The sequence below is a fragment of the Pelophylax lessonae genome (genome assembly GCF_965119305.1).
Source record: "Pelophylax lessonae genome assembly, chromosome: 5".
Lineage (NCBI taxonomy): Eukaryota > Metazoa > Chordata > Amphibia > Anura > Ranidae > Pelophylax > Pelophylax lessonae.
In genome coordinates, this window is record NC_138772.1 from 178454656 (window position 1) to 178471981 (window position 17326).

Sequence of the window (17326 nt, forward strand, 5' to 3'; positions counted from 1 at the left end):
CAGTGTGTAGCGGTTGTTGTGGAGCGAGCCGGGAAGCCGGCCGCCGCGTCCTTAATAACTGATGACTCATGAGCTGTCAGCCGGCTTTCCCGCTGTCAGCTGAATGTAAACACAATTGCCGGCAATACAAATTGAGAAAACAACCAACATGAGGGTTCCCTTTAAAATTCATACCAGACCCGAAAAGGCATGCCAAAAATATTAAAAAAAGCGCTGGGGGTCCCCAATCAGCAAATCCAAACCAGACCCTTAGGTCTGGTGTGGATTTTGAGGGGAACCCCCACAACAAACATTTTTTCTTGTTTAAAAGTTTTATTGAAGAAAATAACAAGGCGTTCATGGTGAAGAGACAAACGAGAGTCAGACCTTAGGTCTGGTATGGATTTTGAGGGAAACCCCCACACCAAAAATGTTTTCTTGTTCCAAAGTTTTATTGAAGAAAAGAACAAGGCTTACATGGTGAAGAGACAAACGGTTATTCCCTAAGAACAGGGGGCAAAATAGAATGTACCAGGGACAAAGACATGGAGGCAGCCAGCTTTACCTTTACATAGCTATAGAAGGTATACAGATACAGATTGGGGGGGGGGGGGACGTGTGCATTCACATTGCGTCCCGAGACATAGTATGACCAAAGGACAAATTGGGTTTTTCACCAGTATATGATGACTGGTAGTAGGGAACTCCAGGTGAATCTGTCTGTCCTGTTATAGAGCAAAAAAATTGATTTGTATAGGACCTGGGAATAGAGGAGGGGGGGGGGGGTGGGAAGAGTGTAGCTACCGGGTACAATCAGAACTCAGGATTGAGGAGGTATACAGTGTCCACACCAAATTAAAAAAAAAATGTTGTGGGGACCCCCCAAAATCGATAGCAGCCCTTATCTATGCATGCAGCCTGGCAGCCAGGAAATGGGGGGGACAAGCATGTGCCCCTCCCCCCCTTGAACCATACAAGCCCACATGCCCTTAACATGGGGGAGGGGGTGCTTTAGGTCAGGGGCTCTAACTGTTCCCAAAACACCTTGTTGGCCCTGTGGTTGTGGGGATGCGGGGGTGACTTATCCGAATCTGGAAACCCCCTATATGAATGTGTACGGGGTACTCATTCACCAAAAAAGTGTCAAAAAGTAAATAAAAACACACACACAGTTTTTGACAAGTCCTTCATTAAAAAACAAAAACAATGTCCCTGGTGTAGATCAATTTTCAATCCCAATGAACGCTGGCCACCAACCCGAAAGTAAATAAGCCCCCATTCACACTACCGCGACGCTACTTCGCACCGCGACCTCCGAGCGGCCGCCACGGACTTCATAACATTGAAGTCTATGGCGGTCGCCTCCTGGTCGTCCCAAAGAAGCTCCGGACCCTTTTTCTAGGTCGGAGCAACTTGTGTTGCTCCTATTAGAACGGGTCCGTAGCTTCCCTATGGGAGGCGACCTGCGGCGACCTGTGAGGCGACCAGGTCGCCTCACAGGTCGCCCTAGTGTGAACCGGCACTAAAACTAAGGGGTGGGGCCACCCAGTGCTGTCACCGGGCAACCCTTCCCCCTTGTGACGTCATCAATCCAGCATGCCCAGGTCGATGCTGTTTTTTCACAATTATTTTTTGACAGCAATTTTGCTTATATTCAGCTGTCAGCAGGGAACCCCGGTGACAGCTGAGACATCTGTTGTTTAGGACATGGCGGCTGGCTTCCCGCCCTGCTCCTTAACAACCAGCTATTTACAGGTTGTTAAGGAGGCCGGTGGTCACCGCTCCGAAAAACTTTGTGAAAATGCTCCTAAACACAATATTTTTCAGTGGTTTTGGAGCGTCTATTGTGCATGGAGCCTAAGTGTATGGTAAGTACTAAAGATTACTCTCCATAGACTATATATTTGAATTTACTTTGATTCACTAAAGAGAAATAGGATGTTTACTTTGCAAGCAAAGTTGTACTTAGCAAGGGAATTTTCCTCAATGCTTAGTGAATGTAGTGAAATTTTACTTTGCTAAATATACCCAATAACATGCAAAGAAAATAAAAACACAGCATTTTTGGTTACACAGGATTGGATGAAGGAAGTCAGCAGAGCTTCACCTCTGTCTCTTAACTTCCAGGAAAAATTACGATGAAAAGTGCAACTTGCCAAACAAACAGTCTATTTGCCTTTGATAAATCAACTCACTATGTGTGTCACTTATCAATTTATCTGAATGAATGATTGTATCGCACCCAAGCAGAATGTTGCTCTTATACTGCCATATTATGTGTGCGAAAGGAGATCTGCTTTGGTTAACACAGGTTACATTTTTACAAGTTTTGCTTTCAGACACACTGAATATCATATCACCTAAAGGCGTCTAAACGTGCCTAAACTCTAGACACGTAAGGCATATGCGCTTGAATGCATTCCACTGGCCAGAATAAATAAATATTCTAGCAAGTAGAATGCATTTATGCTCAAATGCCAAGTGCGCTTAAACGCATTTTTAATATGTGACTTTAGCTGCATTTTTTTTAAGCAGCATTTTCCTGCCAGGAATCCTGGCGTTCAGAGGGCTTTCACAAATGCCCCATGTGCATGAGGCCTTAGACAGTTATATTGTACATTATGTTACCTTAACTACTTTAAGACCGGAAGGATTTGCCCCCTTAATGACCAGGCCCTATTTTGCTATTGGGTACTGCGTTACTTTAACAGACAATTGCACGGTAGTGCGACACTGTACCCTAAATAAAATTAACGTAATTTTTTCCCCACAAATAGAGCTTTCTTTTGGTGGTATTTGATCACCTGTGCGATTTTTATTTTTTGCACTATAAACATAAAAAGAGCGATAATTTTTGGAAAAAAAAAACAATATTTTTCACATTCTGCTATATGACATTCTCAAAAAAAAATTTAAAAATCAAAATTTTTTAACATTTTAGGCCAATTTGTTTTCTGCCAGATATTTTTGGTAAAAAAAATAGCAATAAGGGTATTTTGATTGGTTTGTGCAAAAGTTATTGCGTCTACTAACTACAGGAAAGATTTATGTCATTTTTATTGTTTTTTATTTTTTTACTAGTAATGGCGGCGATCTGCAATTTTTAGCAGGACTGCGACATTGCGGTGGACAGATCAAACCCCTTACTGAAATGTTTGACACTTTTGGGGGTACCAGTGACATTACTACAGTAATCAGTGCTAAAAATATGCACTGTTACTGCAATAATTAAACTCGCAGGGAAGGGGTTAACAGTGTAGGTGATTATGGGGTTAAATGTGACCCTAAGGGAGTGATTCTAACTGTGGGGGGGCGTGGCTTGTGAAATGACCGTAGAGACATGTGATCCTATATAGAAGGATCACATGGGCTCTATGGTCATTGCAGGGAGAAGAACGGCTGTGTTTACAACAGCTGACTGTTCTTCTCTCTCAGCGGGGAGAGATCGTAGGTGTCAGGCAGCAGTCGAAGCCGTCTGACCGTGCATTGGCTTCCGTGCTGCCGTATGGGGGCGGGAGCGCGCCCCCTAGCTTCCCGCGCGCGACCAACGTAGACCTACATCGGTTTGCGCAGGAGAGCCATCCGGCCGCAGTAAAAAGGGGGCGGGTGGTCGGAAAGTGGTTAAAAGAGAGTTATGGCTTTTTTTTTTAAATATTAAAAAACACATACTCACCTAGGTGGATACAGCATCGATCCGAAGCTGCATCACTCCCCTGACCCCTCTGCACTGAGAACTGAGTGATCAAACACTCAGTTCACCCTTCTGTTCTAAACAGAGGGCCGTGACTGTCAGTTAGCGGCTCTCTGCTCTTCCCTTCAGCGCTCACTGAAGCGCTAAGCTGTGGGGGGGGGGGGGGTAGGAGGGGCTGGTTCAGGCTCTCAGCAGATCGCTGAGAGGCTGAGCCAGGTGCCAGTCCAGGGTTCCAGGTGGATCCCAACTATATAGACGTGATCTTTTTTCAGAGCCTAGACAGGCTCTGTGACATCAGCCGACAGCAGGCTTCAGCACGCTGTCAGCTGTAAACAGATTGCAGGAGCGCAGAACAAACTGCACTCCTGTAATCTAAAAATATAGCCAAAAAATCTTTGGCTTTACGTCTCCTTTAATGAATTATGCTGTGCAGCAAATTTGTTCTTCTGGAGAATTAACATTGTATCATCTTTATTTCACATATCCATAAAGAATACCAAGTTGAGAGTTGCTTAATTTGATGGCTGCTTGAAATTAAAAGGTGTCTCTTTGTGATCGTGTTCAAAATATTCTTATGTACTGACAATCAAGGTGGCAATCTTAAAAACTGTTTTTGGCTAGATAATTCAGTTTATAGATATAAAACAGTGTTGCACTACACCCAAATAAATTTAAATATCAGTAAAATGTGACTAATTAATATATTAAACACATAAGAAAATAAAAACTCTAGAAAGATCTCTTAAAGTCCACAAAAAGTCCAAATAGTTCAATCCAATATAACCATGATAAAGTGCTCATTAAGTAGATTCAACACCAAAATAGTGTCACTAGCAGCCACCATCACTCGGAATGTGATAAGGTGCTTGCTTTGGCCAGATTTTCATGACCCTCTTTTTTCAGGAGAAGTCATGTAACACATATGGGATCACTCCAAAACCACCAATCTACTTTCCCCAACATTCTATTCCACCACTAGGCAAACCAACCTGAACACCAAACAGAGATATTCTACCGTAGCCAGTGCTGTATCTTGGCCTAGGCCAACAAGGCCCAGGCCTAGGGCAGCACTTTGCAGGGGGGCAGCAAAAAAGCTGCACCCCACATGGAAAAAAACAGCCTCCTCCTGGCTCTCGCAGGAAAAGGGTCCCCACCGGCTTGAGCTACACTTTTAGTATAGTGCCAGTCCTATGGGGGGAAAACAGTCTGACACCCCCATAAAGCGGTCACACTGCTACCTGCCAGTACTGATGGGCACTAATAGGCTTAACTGATGGCCACTGATAGGCTGCACTGGTGGCCACTGATCAGGCTGCACTTGTGGCCACTGATGAGGCTGCACTGATATGCTGCACTGATAAGTCTGAACTTATGGGAACTGATGAGGCTGGACTGATGGGCACTGATAGACTGGTTGTGGTCTGTGGTTTACAGATGTCAGGGCGGGTCATAAACAGGAAGGGATGTGGCCTTTACAGGAAGAGGTGGGTCATATTTAAATTAGGGGCTGCACAAGTTTAGTCAGGCCTAGGGCAGCACCAAACCTAAATACACCACTGACCGTAGCTCTTGGAAGATGTCTTTTGATGATGAAACTCTTCAGGAGAAGCCTTGGGCTAACATCAACGAGTTCCCGGAACCAGAGTTCCATGCCGGCTTGGTGACTTTTTTTTACATGCGTATCTTTTTTATGCTATTGTGAGTATATTTACCTAGTCAATAAATACATTTTTAGTTTTTATTACACTGTGGAGAGGCGCCTTTTTATGAATATCTCTGTTTGGAGTTCTGGTTTGTTTGCCTAGTGGTGGAATCCCAGGTGATAAGAGAACATTGGGGAAAGTAGAGTGGCGGCTCTGGAGTGATCCCACATCTGTTATCACATTTTGGTTGATGTTGGCTGATGGTGACACTATTTTGGTATTTAATTCCTGCTAGATGACTTCAGGCTGGCACCTTTTGCAAGTATAGCTATGTCTCACCTCTGCATATGCTCAGTTGCTCTTCATTTTTAGGAATTTGTAGGCACTGCCAAGTTTGTAGAGGCGATCTACTGACAGCCTTTAAATTGAATTAAATCCTCTTATCCTTTACAGCCAAGGAAGCTGCTTCTGTTTGATCTACAACTGCCAAGGTGCTGCACATGTGATCAGTTTTGACATCGGCCATTTGATGGTATGACAGTTTGGTTGAGGACTAGCCCATACTATCCCAGCATTCCAGGAATGTAATGATTTTTTAAACTGCCGTCGGCCTCCCGCAATCGTCACAGGAACTGACAGAAGACCCACCTGCTTATGTAAACAAAGCAGGCAAGACTTCTGTCACACAGACAGAGAGTGATCATGAGTTTCAGCTAAGCTAAAACCCCTTTGATCACCCCCAGTGTTAACCGCTTCCCTGCCAGTGTCATTTATACAGTAACAGTGCATAATATTTAGCACTGATTACTGTATTATTGTCACTGGTCCCCAAAAAGTGTCAAAAATGTCAGTTAGGGGCTCGATCTGCCGCCGCAATGTTGCAGTCCCGCTAAAAATCCCTGATCGCCGCCATTACTAATAAAAAAAAAAAAAAATAGAAAGTCCAAAAATCTATCCGGTAGTTTGTAAACGCTATAACTTTTTCGCCAACCAATTAAAATACGCTTTTTGGGATTTCTGTTTTTACCAAAAATATGTGGCAGAATACAAATTGGCCTAAACTGATAAAAAAAAAATGATTTTCTAATTTTTTTTTTTTTTTAGCAAACTATTGTGTTTCTTTCAAAATTGTCGCTCTTTTTTTGTTTATAGCACAAAATCTAAAAACCGCAGAGATGATCAAATACCACCAAAAGAAAGCTCTATTTGTGGGAAAAAAAGGACATAAATTGTATTTGGGTACATTGTCGCACCACCGTGCAATTTTTCGTTAATGTAACGCAGTGCTGAATCACAAAAAATGGCCTGGTCATTAAGGGGGTAAAACCTTCCAGAGCTGAAGGGGTTAAGGAGCAATTTGTGTCACTGTTATTTGAATTTAGCTATTTGGACTTTTTGTGGATTTTTTTTATTTCTTATGTGTTTAATATATTAATTTTGTCATATTTCACTGATATTTAAATTTTTTTAATTTTTTTTAAATGCACATGATCTCTGTGTGCCTGTCTGACAGAAGAGCTGCTTTGTTTACATAGGCAGGCGGCTCTCCTGTCAATTTCTCTGAAGATCGCAGGAGGCCGGCGGCGATCGAGGCACGCACTGCTGAGACCGGGTGCACATAATCACATACATGCGCGTGATTATGCGCAGCTGAGCCGCCCTGCCGTCTTGGGCAGTCGGCAAGTGGTTAAAGTGTAAATACTGCTGTGCTAGGTAGGATACATTGCCAATTCTGGGTTGAAGAGTTTGTAAACCTCAGCGAAAAAAAGGAAAACCTGAAAGACCAAGGCATATTGAGCTAGTATGCATCACACCCTAGCTCATTATGAAATACTTACATTAGAATGAAGCCCCCCGCCCCCCCGCAGTGCCGCTCGCTCACTGGTGACACAGCCGACATGTTCAGCTGTGTTCCTTGGGGGTTTGCATCCTTCGGCCATCTGATTGGCTGGAGTCGCGATGACGGCACTCCCCCACATGTGTGCGGGAGCCGCCGTTCATGGCACAGGGCTCTGAAGGAACGGCACAGGCGGCCATTTCTTCACAGCGCATGTACCAGTGATGTCACTGGCTGCATGCAAAGTAAATATCTCCTGACGTGATATAGCAGGACTTAATTTTCTGACCACTTTAATATTACCAAGACTAAATGTTGCCCCCTGGGCATTTCAGTTTGGTTTATCTCAAATCAGATGGACAGATCGATAGGTGAGTCTGACCTAATGGTCATATTACACCTTGGTACCAGTAAGAACACTAGGAAAAGTTCCTTAAAGCAGAGTTCCACCCTAAAATTATACTTACCTCCATCTTCATGCCTGGGGTCACCTGAAAAACAAATGGATAATGACAATTTTTTATTTTTTTTTACTTACCTGGTTTAGAAGAAAATATACTCACCTTACTTCCTTTTCCTCCCCTCGGCGGCCACGGTGACGATTCGTCACTTCCTGGCTTGCAATGATTCCTGGGAGCTGAACGTCATCGCTCCCAGGAATCAATGCGCCTGCACCGGCCCCGACGTCAGTTCCAGTGCAGGCGCCGTCATACCTTGCTAAACAGCTTCTGGGCGTGCCCAGAAGCTGTGCAGGGATGACGCTGCGGTACCGGAAGTGACGGCGGGGCCGGTGCAGTGCATCGTGGGACTGAAGAGGACGCAGAAGAGGATCGCGCTGGCTTCAAGCTGCCCACACCTGAGATGGCAGCGCTGGACAATACATTTTCAAGGTAAGTATTTCTTCTAAAAGGTAAGTGCAACCCGGGACAGATCAGAGGCTAGCCATTGTGGAATGCACTAGCCCTGACTGCCCCTGGGGTATTTTTATTAAAAAAAACGTTCCCAGGGTGGAACTCCGCTTTCATGTTTTTAGGGATTTGGCGGATGCTTTAAGCTCAAATCCATGACCTTTAGTTTAGTGTTACTATTGCTACACAGCGACAGAGAAGCTTCAGAAGGTAAACGCATACATGCATTGGTGTGCGCAGCCTCTTGCATTAGGGTGTGCACCTCAGAGCGCTAAGACACATGCGTGTATATCAGCAGAGCAGTGGACGGTGTCAGTAGAGCAGAGACTGGTGTCAGAAGGGCAGTGGATGGTGTCAGAAATTTTTTATTTTTATTATGTTTTATATTATTTTTAAAATTATTTTTTACAATATTATTTTTTATTTATTAATTTTTTTAAAAAATTTAGGAACCCCGTTGGAGGGCTTTGGTTAAATGTCAAGGGTCTCAACAGACCCCTAATGTCTCAATTTAGAGACAGAGAAAGGGACTGAGGACAGAGATTTCCCTTCTTGTTCATTCATAAACTAAAGCATGGTTTACAATGCTTCAGTTAAGAATGAACCCAGGAGCAATCGGCACAGATCACTCACTGTATTCGTTTAGAAAAGGAAGGGGCCGATACATGAAATATTTACTGGCCCCTTCCCCTGCTCTCCATCCTGCAACATCCCTCACAGCAGCTGGCAGGAGAGGAGAGGAGGGAAGCTGGCAGCACTGCAGGGGGAGACAGAGGGCCCCAGAAAGCAGGGAAAATGGGCACCGAACGGGGTGATTAGGGTGTGCCAAGGCACCCCTGGCACACCCTGTGCGCACGCCTATGTGTTGGTGCTGGATGGAAGAGTTGGCAGAACTAGGTAGGCCGTTTAGATGACTACAGGTTCTCTGCTAGCTAAGGACTGAATTCTAATGAGCTGCACCGCTTTGCTGGGGGAGGAATAGGTAAGAGGCTGGAAAAGGTTTTGAATATATATATATATATATATATATAAATATAATACATGAATATAAATGATAGGGGGGCAAGAATACAGAAAGTGGAGGGTGGCGATTACAAGGTCTGAATTGGGGGGTTAAAAAGAGCAGTAAATAGGTTAAAAAAAAAACTGCAATAGCTTCTAAAAAAAATAAACTGTGGCAATGCAAAATAGATGATCAAATTACTAGCTACTAGTTACTCAATGTAAGGGTTAAATACTTTTCTTCACCCATTTGATCTTTTAACCCTTTTCACCGCCACACTCTCATTCCCATTGTGAACCTCAGAAGGCTGTAAGAATTTTACTAATTTTCGGATTGTGCGTTAGAGTCCTGAATCATATGGTTTCTGTATGGTTCAATGGGTGTAAATGTGTACATGTACATCATAAAGGTGCAATTGTGTAAGATATTGTGCCAGTTTAATAAAGTCTGTATTTAAAAAAAATTATTTATTATGGTCTTTGTCTCCATCTAGTGGCCATAGTGGGGTATCCCTACGTGTATGCAGGATGTGTTTTGTTTTGTTTTTTTGTTATATTGAACTCAGAAGCTGTAAGGCTCCATTCACACTTGTGAGACTTTCATGCAACTTGGGGGCCAAAGACTTCAATGTTAACCCTCAAAAGTTGCATGAAAGTTATACCTGATTGTTATACAATGCAACCATTGTCCATTTATCACTGGTCAAAGCCAAAGTTGCATCAAAGTTGCCCTCCAAAGTTGGCACGGCTTTGGAGTCATACAAGTGTGAATGGAGCCTTAACCAGATTCAATTTAACAAACTGGTTAATAAAGACTTTGCAATGTGTTGCTTGGTATATCTTTTCTGTCCAGAGTTTTTTTTTTTTTTGAAGCTTGGGCATCCAAACCAGCATTTGGATGTCCAGGCAGTGTCAGTATGCTTTGACTCATTTTTTCAGGTTAAGGGGCCATACACACTATACAATTGTCTTTAGATTTTTTTCCTTTAGATTTACCAAAACCATATAATATGAGGTCAAACCTAAACACTTTCAATTTGTATGCAATCAGGCAAGTCCTTGCACTACATAGTTGAAGGTAAATCTAAAGGAAATCTAACAACAAAAGTTGTATAGTGTGTATCCAGCTTAACAGCGGGTCTGAGTACTAGGAACACACATAGTTGCACATTTCTAGTTGTCTGCTGTAAGTGTAATTTACTTCTCATAGCGAGGGTTTTTTACATTTGGACTTCTAAAGTTATATTGTGGTCTTGAAGAGTTTAACCACTTTACAACCGGAGGATTTTGCTGTCTTCCGTCCAGGCCACTTTTTGCGATTCGGCGCTGTGCAACTTCAACTGCCAATTGCGCGGTCGTGCGACGCCGTACCCAAACGAAATTTACGTCCTTTTTTTCCCACAAACAGAGCTTTCTTTTGGTGGTATTTGATCACCTGTGCGATTTTTACTTTTTGCGCTATAAACAAAAAAAGAGCGTTTATTTTGAAAAAATAACAATATTTTTCACATTTTTTTATATGAAATTCCCCCCAAAAAAGATGTAAAAACCAATTTTTTTAAAAGTTTTTGGCCAATTTGTTTTATGCTACATATGTTTGGTAAAAAAAATCGCAATAAGCGTATTTTGATTGGTTTGCGCAAAAGTTATTGCGTTTACTAACAAAGGGAAAGATTTCTGTCATTTTTGGTGTTTTTTTTTTAACGCGTAATGGCGGCGATCTGCGATTTTTTTTGCGGGACTGCGACATTGCGGCGGACAGACCGGACCCCTGACTGACATTTTTGACACTTTTGGGGGTACCAGTGACATTACTGCAGTAATCAGTGCTATATATATGCACTGTTACTGTAAAAATGACACTGGCAGGGAAGGGGTTCATTTTATTGGAGAGGGAGGGGTTAATGTATGCCTGGTGCTTACTGACGTGTAGGGGGGGAGGTGACTATGTGATTCATGGACAGATCGGATGTCCAGCTATGCTGAACAGTCCGATCTGTCACTCCCTGTCACTATGGAGATCCGCCCGCTGTGTTTACACACAGCGGGCGGATCTCCAGACTCGATCCCCGACGATCGGGTAAGAGCAGCGGCGATCGCCGCTGCTCCTCCCCTGGCCCGACTCCCGCTGTGAATGAAAACAGCGGGAGCGAGCCTCCGGCGGCGCGCAAGCGCCGCCCAGAAGGGGAGGAGTCCAGTCACGTTAATACTACGTGGCTGGACGATAACGAACCACTCTGCCGCAGTAGTATTACTGTGAGCGGTTGCAGAGTGGTTAAATAAGAATGTTTTATTTATTTGACTTAGATGAAGATCAGAAAAGCACATAAAGGTACAGTATCTCACAAAAGTGAGTATACCCCTCAGATTTTTGTAAATATTTTATTATAGCTTTTCATGTGACAACACTGAAGAAATGACACTTTGCTACAATGTAAAGTAGTGAGTGTACAGCTTGTATAACAGTGTAAATTTGCTGTCCCCTCAAAATAACTCAACACACAGCCATTAATGTCTAAACCGCTCGCAAAAAAAAGTGAGTACACCCCTAATGTAAATGAAAATGTCCAAATTGGGCCCAGTTAGCCATTTTCCCTCTCCGGTGTCATATGACTCATTAGTGTTACAAGGTCTCAGCTGTGAATGGGGAGCAGGTGTGTTAAATTTGGTGTTATCGCTCTCACTCTCTCATACTGGTCACTGGAAGTTCAACATGGCATCTGATGGCAAAGAACTCTCTGAGGATCTGAAAAAAAAGAACTGTTGCCCTATATAAAGATGGCCTAGGCTATAAGAAGATTGGCAAGACCCTGAAACTGAGTTGCAGCACGGTGGCCAAGACCATACAGTGGTTTAACAGTACAGGTTCCACTCACAACAGGCCTTGCCATGGTCGACCAAAGGAGTTGAGTGCACGTGCTCAGCGTCACATCCAGAGGTTGTCTTTGGGAAATAAATGTATGAGTGCTGCCAGTATTGCTGCAGAGGTTGAAGGGGTGGGGTCCTGGGGGGGTCAGCCTGTCAGTGCTCAGACCATACACCGCATACTGCATCAAAGTGGATGGCTGTCGTCCCAGAAGGAAGCCTCTTCTGAAGATGATGCACAAGAAAGCCCACAAACAGTTTGCTGAAGACAAGCAGACTAAGGACATGGATTACTGGCACCATGTCCTGTGGTCTGAGGAGACCAAGATAAACTTATTTGGTTCAGATGGTGTTAAGCGTGTGTGGCGACAACCAGGTGAGGAGTACAAGTGAGGAGTGTCATGGTCTGGGGCTGCATAAGTACTGCCAGTACTGGGTTCATTGAGGGAACCATAAATGCCAACATGTACTGTGACATACTGAAGCAGAGCATGATCCCCTCCCTTTGGAGACTGGGCTGCAGTGCAGTAATCCAACTCGATAACGACCCCAAACACACATCCAAGACGACCACTGCCTTGCTAAAGAAGCTGAGGCTAAAAGCGATGGACTGGCCAAGCATGTCTCCAGACCTAAACCCTATTGAGCATCTGTGGGGCATCCTCAAACAGAAGGTGGAGGAGCGCAAGGTCTCTAACATCCACCAGCTCCGTGATGTCATCATGGAGAGATGGAAGAGGACTCCAGTGACAACCTGTGAAGCTCTGGTGAACTCCATGCCCAAGAGGGTTAAGGCAGTGCTGGAAAATAATGGTGGTCACCAGTATTGCTCATCTTACTTTAAAAAAGTAATTAGTTACAGTTACAAATTACTTCTCCCAAAAAGTAATTGAGTTACTGACTCAGTTACCACATTGAAAAAGTAATTAGTTACTCAGCAAAGTAACTGTGACTTTTCTTACTATTCTATAATGCAATTACATTCTATAAGATCTTTAATAATGGTGGCGGTGTGGCAGACTGTGGGGGTCTGAGTCCTCCTAACTGTGAGTAACTGTATTTTGTTTTGTTTTTTTTTTTTTTGGTACCTGCTGCCTGAAATGGTGGTAGCAGTGTGGTGATGGTGTGGCACACTGGTGGTGGTGGCGGTGTGGAACACTGGTGGTGGCGGTGTGGCACACTGGTACTGGGACACTAGAGCAGGGTCCCCATAGATCCCACTTTAGAGCAGGCCAGGGTCATCATCAATCCCCCTTTAGAGCAGGGTCCCCATAGATCCCCCTTTAGAACAGGCCAGGGTCCCCATAGATCCCCCTTTAGAGCAGGGTCCCCATAAATCCCCCTTTAGAGCAGGGTCCCCCAAAGATCCCCTTTAGAGCAGGCCATGCTCCCCATAGATCCCCCTTTAGGGAGGGGTCCCCATAGATCCCCCTTTAGATCTATGGGGACCCTGCTCTAAAGGGGGATTTATGAGGACTCTTTTATAAGGGTGGATCTATGGGGACCCTTCTCTAAAGGGGGAACTATGGGGACCCTGCTCTAAAGGGGAATTTATGAGGACCCTGCTCTCAAGGGGGATCTATGAGGAACCCTTTCTAAGGGGGATCTATGGGGACCCTTCTCTAAAGGGGGATCTATGGGGACCCTGCTCTAAAGGGGAATTTATGAGGACCCTGCTCTCAAGGGGGATCTATGAGGAACCCTTTCTAAGGGGGATCTACGGGAACCCTTCTCTAAAGAGGGATCTATGGGGACCCTGCTCTAAAGGGGGATTTATGGGGACCCTGCTCTAAAGGGGGATTTATGAGGATCCTCCTCTAAAGGGGGATCTATAAGGACCCTGCTCCAAAGGGGGATCTATAGGGCCCCAGGGCCTGTTCTAAAGGGGATCTAGGGGGACCGAGTTCTAAAGGGGATCTATAAGGGACCCTGCTCTAAAGGGGGATCTATGGCACAGATCCCTCTTTAGAACAGGGTCGCCATAGATCCATCTTTAGAGCAGGCCAGCGTCCCCAAAGCTCCCCCATAGATTCCCCTTTAGAGCAGGCCAGGCAGGGTCCCCCATATATCCCACTTTAGAGCAGGCCAGGCAGGGTCCCCCATATATCCCACTTTATCATGGTATGGGGGGAGGGCACTGTCTCTGACTGCAGTGCAGAACATACATGACATGGGGGGAGGGCACTGTCTCTGACTGCAGTGCAGAACATACATGGCATGGGGGGAGGGCACTGTCTCTGACTGCAGTGCAGAACATACATGGCATGGGGGGAGGGCACTGTCTCTGACTGCAGTGCAGAACATACATGGCATGGGGGGAGGGCACTGTCTCTGACTGCAGCACATACATAATGTATGTGCTGCAGCCAGAGACAGAGCCCCCCCCCCCTCGCATGCCAAAGCCACCCCCCAAGCACACACCTGTTGTAAAGCACTTGTTGCACGTCCTCCTCCTGTCTGGACTGCTGAACTGTCTGGACACTTCAAAAAACTGCTGCCTCCTCTACTCTGACGCTGTAGCTGCTAAGCTGAGCCGGTCCTTGTCTGAGTCTCCTCCTCTTCTCTTTCCTGTACCGCAGACAGCGGTCATAGAAGAGAGGGGGAATTACAATTACAACTACTGCCATCTAGTGGCGGTAGATGTAATTGCGGTAACGCAGCCGAAAGTAGCGGCAGCGGCGTTACAGGGAGGAAACGAGTAATCAGATAGATTACTCGTTACTCTCAAAAGTAACTGCGTTAAGTAACGCTGTTTACTTAAACGCAGCTACTTCCATCACTGGTGGTCACACAAAATATATATACTTTGGGCCCAGTTTGGACATTTTCCCTTAGGGATGTACTCACTTTTGTGGGCCAGCGGTTTAGACATTAATGGCTGTGTGTTGAGTTATTTTGAGGGGACAGCACATTTACACATTTATACAAGCTGTACACTCACTACTTTACATTGTAGCAAAGTGTCATATCTTCAGTGTTGTCACATGAAAAGATAGAATAAAATATTTACAAAAATGTGAGGGGTGTACTCAATTTTGTGAGATACTGTATATCTATGAACCAATAAATCTGACATGCACCAAGTATTATTTGATGGTGAATCTTTCAGTGATTGATTTACCACCAGTGAATGTTTGGTATAAGTTGCTATAAATATGTCCCATAATGTACCATTTATATACTATGTCCTTGTTTTCCCACTAGATGGCACTTGTGTTGTTTAGTTGAGTCTGCACAAGTTTCCTGAAGCTGAGTATGAGGATTACACAAATATTATAAAATGCCATTACATTTTAATTGGGTAAAACTTTATGTTCCAGAAACTGCAAGCTCGAGCAGCCCTGGTTAATATAAAATATAGCTTTTTTGTAAACAGAGATTAAACATTTTTTTTTTTTTAGTTTTTGGATAGAGTGGAGAGGGATTAGAAACATCTCTCAGCTTTTATTGCTGTCTGATAGGGAGATTCACCCTCTCTATTTACCCTTTTTACTTTCACTTTCAATAATAATGGTAAATGAAAATCCTAAATTTGGGGTTGTCCGCCAGAACAGTAATAGAAGGGAAATCTTCCAATGTGGACACTAGTTCTGGTGACCTGGGGGCCCCAGGGAATCTCTTAATTTGCAGGGATTTCCTCTCACTTCCTGTTTGGCTATGGGACAGGAAGTGAAGGGAAATCTCCCCAATGGGACACAGATGTCAAAAAAAGAATAAAACTGACAGCTTATAACCCTTCCTTACTCTATCCAAGAAGAAAATAGAATTCTTTCCTATAGTCTTATTTTAAGAAAACCATTCACCCTTAACACAGAAGTATGGGTTTACGTAAAACAAAAACAAAATAAAACTATGCTCACCTAAGTGGATGAGGCATCGGTCTGACATCTGTCTCCCAATGGTTCTAAGACTGAGAAGTGAGCAATCAAACACAGCTGATTTCTCAGCTCTCGGTCTTCAATCTGCAGATCTCTGCTCTGACCCTCCAGAGCTCACTGGAGCACTGGGCTGTGGAGCAATCTATCTCTGTAAGGCTCTAGTGACATCACCTTTAGGCTGGAGTTTACTTTTGTCTTAGTTTCTCTTAGTCTAGGGGAAGATGAAAAGTTACTTTGCCCTCTCGCTCCTGTGCTTCTCTTCTCTCCCTGAAGCTCCAGTCTATGAGTGGTCCCTCAGCATCATCATGTGCAACACAGAGGTATTAAACCATGCATTGTAAAGGGTGGGAGCAAGCTAGAGGTGCCTTAGAGAGGAGGCTGCAGGGAACTAGTTACATGGATGGAAGGAGCCTCAAGGAGCGCTTAACCATTTCAAAGTGGGAGAAGCACACTACAAGAATTGTTTTTGTCACAATCCCAGAAATGTAAGTGCTGGCAGTAAAGCCAAAGCTCTAAATGTATATGGTAGTGGTCATAAAAGGTGAGGATTGGTGGTGTAGTGTCCACATATAGATGCTTTCAGTGCTTAAACCAGAAGTAAAGTGCGCTATAATTTTTATTTTTTAGACCCCCAGGTGGGTTATGGCATATTGTACTAGTATGCACAGCATATTAACCACTTTAAGACCGGAAGGATTTGCCCCCTTCCTGACCAGGCCCTATTTAGCGATTCGGCACTGCGTTACTTTAACGGACAATTGCGCGGCCGTGCGAAGCTGTACCCAAATAAAATTGATGTCTTTTTTTCCCACAAATAGAGCTTTCTTTTGGTGGTATTTGATCACCTGTGCGATTTTTATTTTTTGCGCTATAAACAAAAAAAGAGTGACAATTTTGCTATATAACATTCTCAAAAAAAAAATTACATTTTTTTTTTTAGCATTTTAGGCCAATTTGTTTTCTGCTACATATCTTTGGTAAAAAAAATAGCAATAAGCATATTTTGATTGGTTTGCGCAAAAGTTATCGCGTCTACTAACTAAGGGAAAGATTTATGTCATTTTTATTGTTTTTCTTTTTTTACTAGTAACGGCGGCAATCTGAAATTTTTTTGCGGGACTGTGACATTGCGGCGGACAGATCGGACCCCTGACTGACATTTTTGACACTTTTGGGGGGGACCAGTGACATTACTACAGTAATCATTGCTAAAAATATGCACTGTTACTGTAATAATGACACTGGCAGGGAAGGGTGATCACATTGGGGGTGATCAAGGGGTTAAATGAGAGCCTAGGGGAGTGATTCTAGCTGTGGGGGGGGCGTGGCTTCTGAAATGACCATAGAGACATGTGATCCTATATAGAAGGGATTCCAGGGAGAAGAACGGTCAGCTGTGTTTACAACAGCTGACCGTTCTCCTCTCTCAGTGGGGAGCGATCGCGGGTGTCAGGCGGCAATCGGAGCCATCTGCCCGCTGCGTCGGCTTCACCACTGATGAGTGCACACTCGCCCTCTAGCCT

General features: G+C 44.1%; 1 protein-coding gene across 2 annotated transcripts in view; it reads left to right on the top strand.

The window, feature by feature from the left end:
• MYRIP (myosin VIIA and Rab interacting protein) overlaps positions 1–17326 on the top strand; it is a 738605-nt gene that overhangs the window by 630171 nt on the left and 91108 nt on the right. The gene's annotated exons all lie outside the window — the stretch shown is intronic.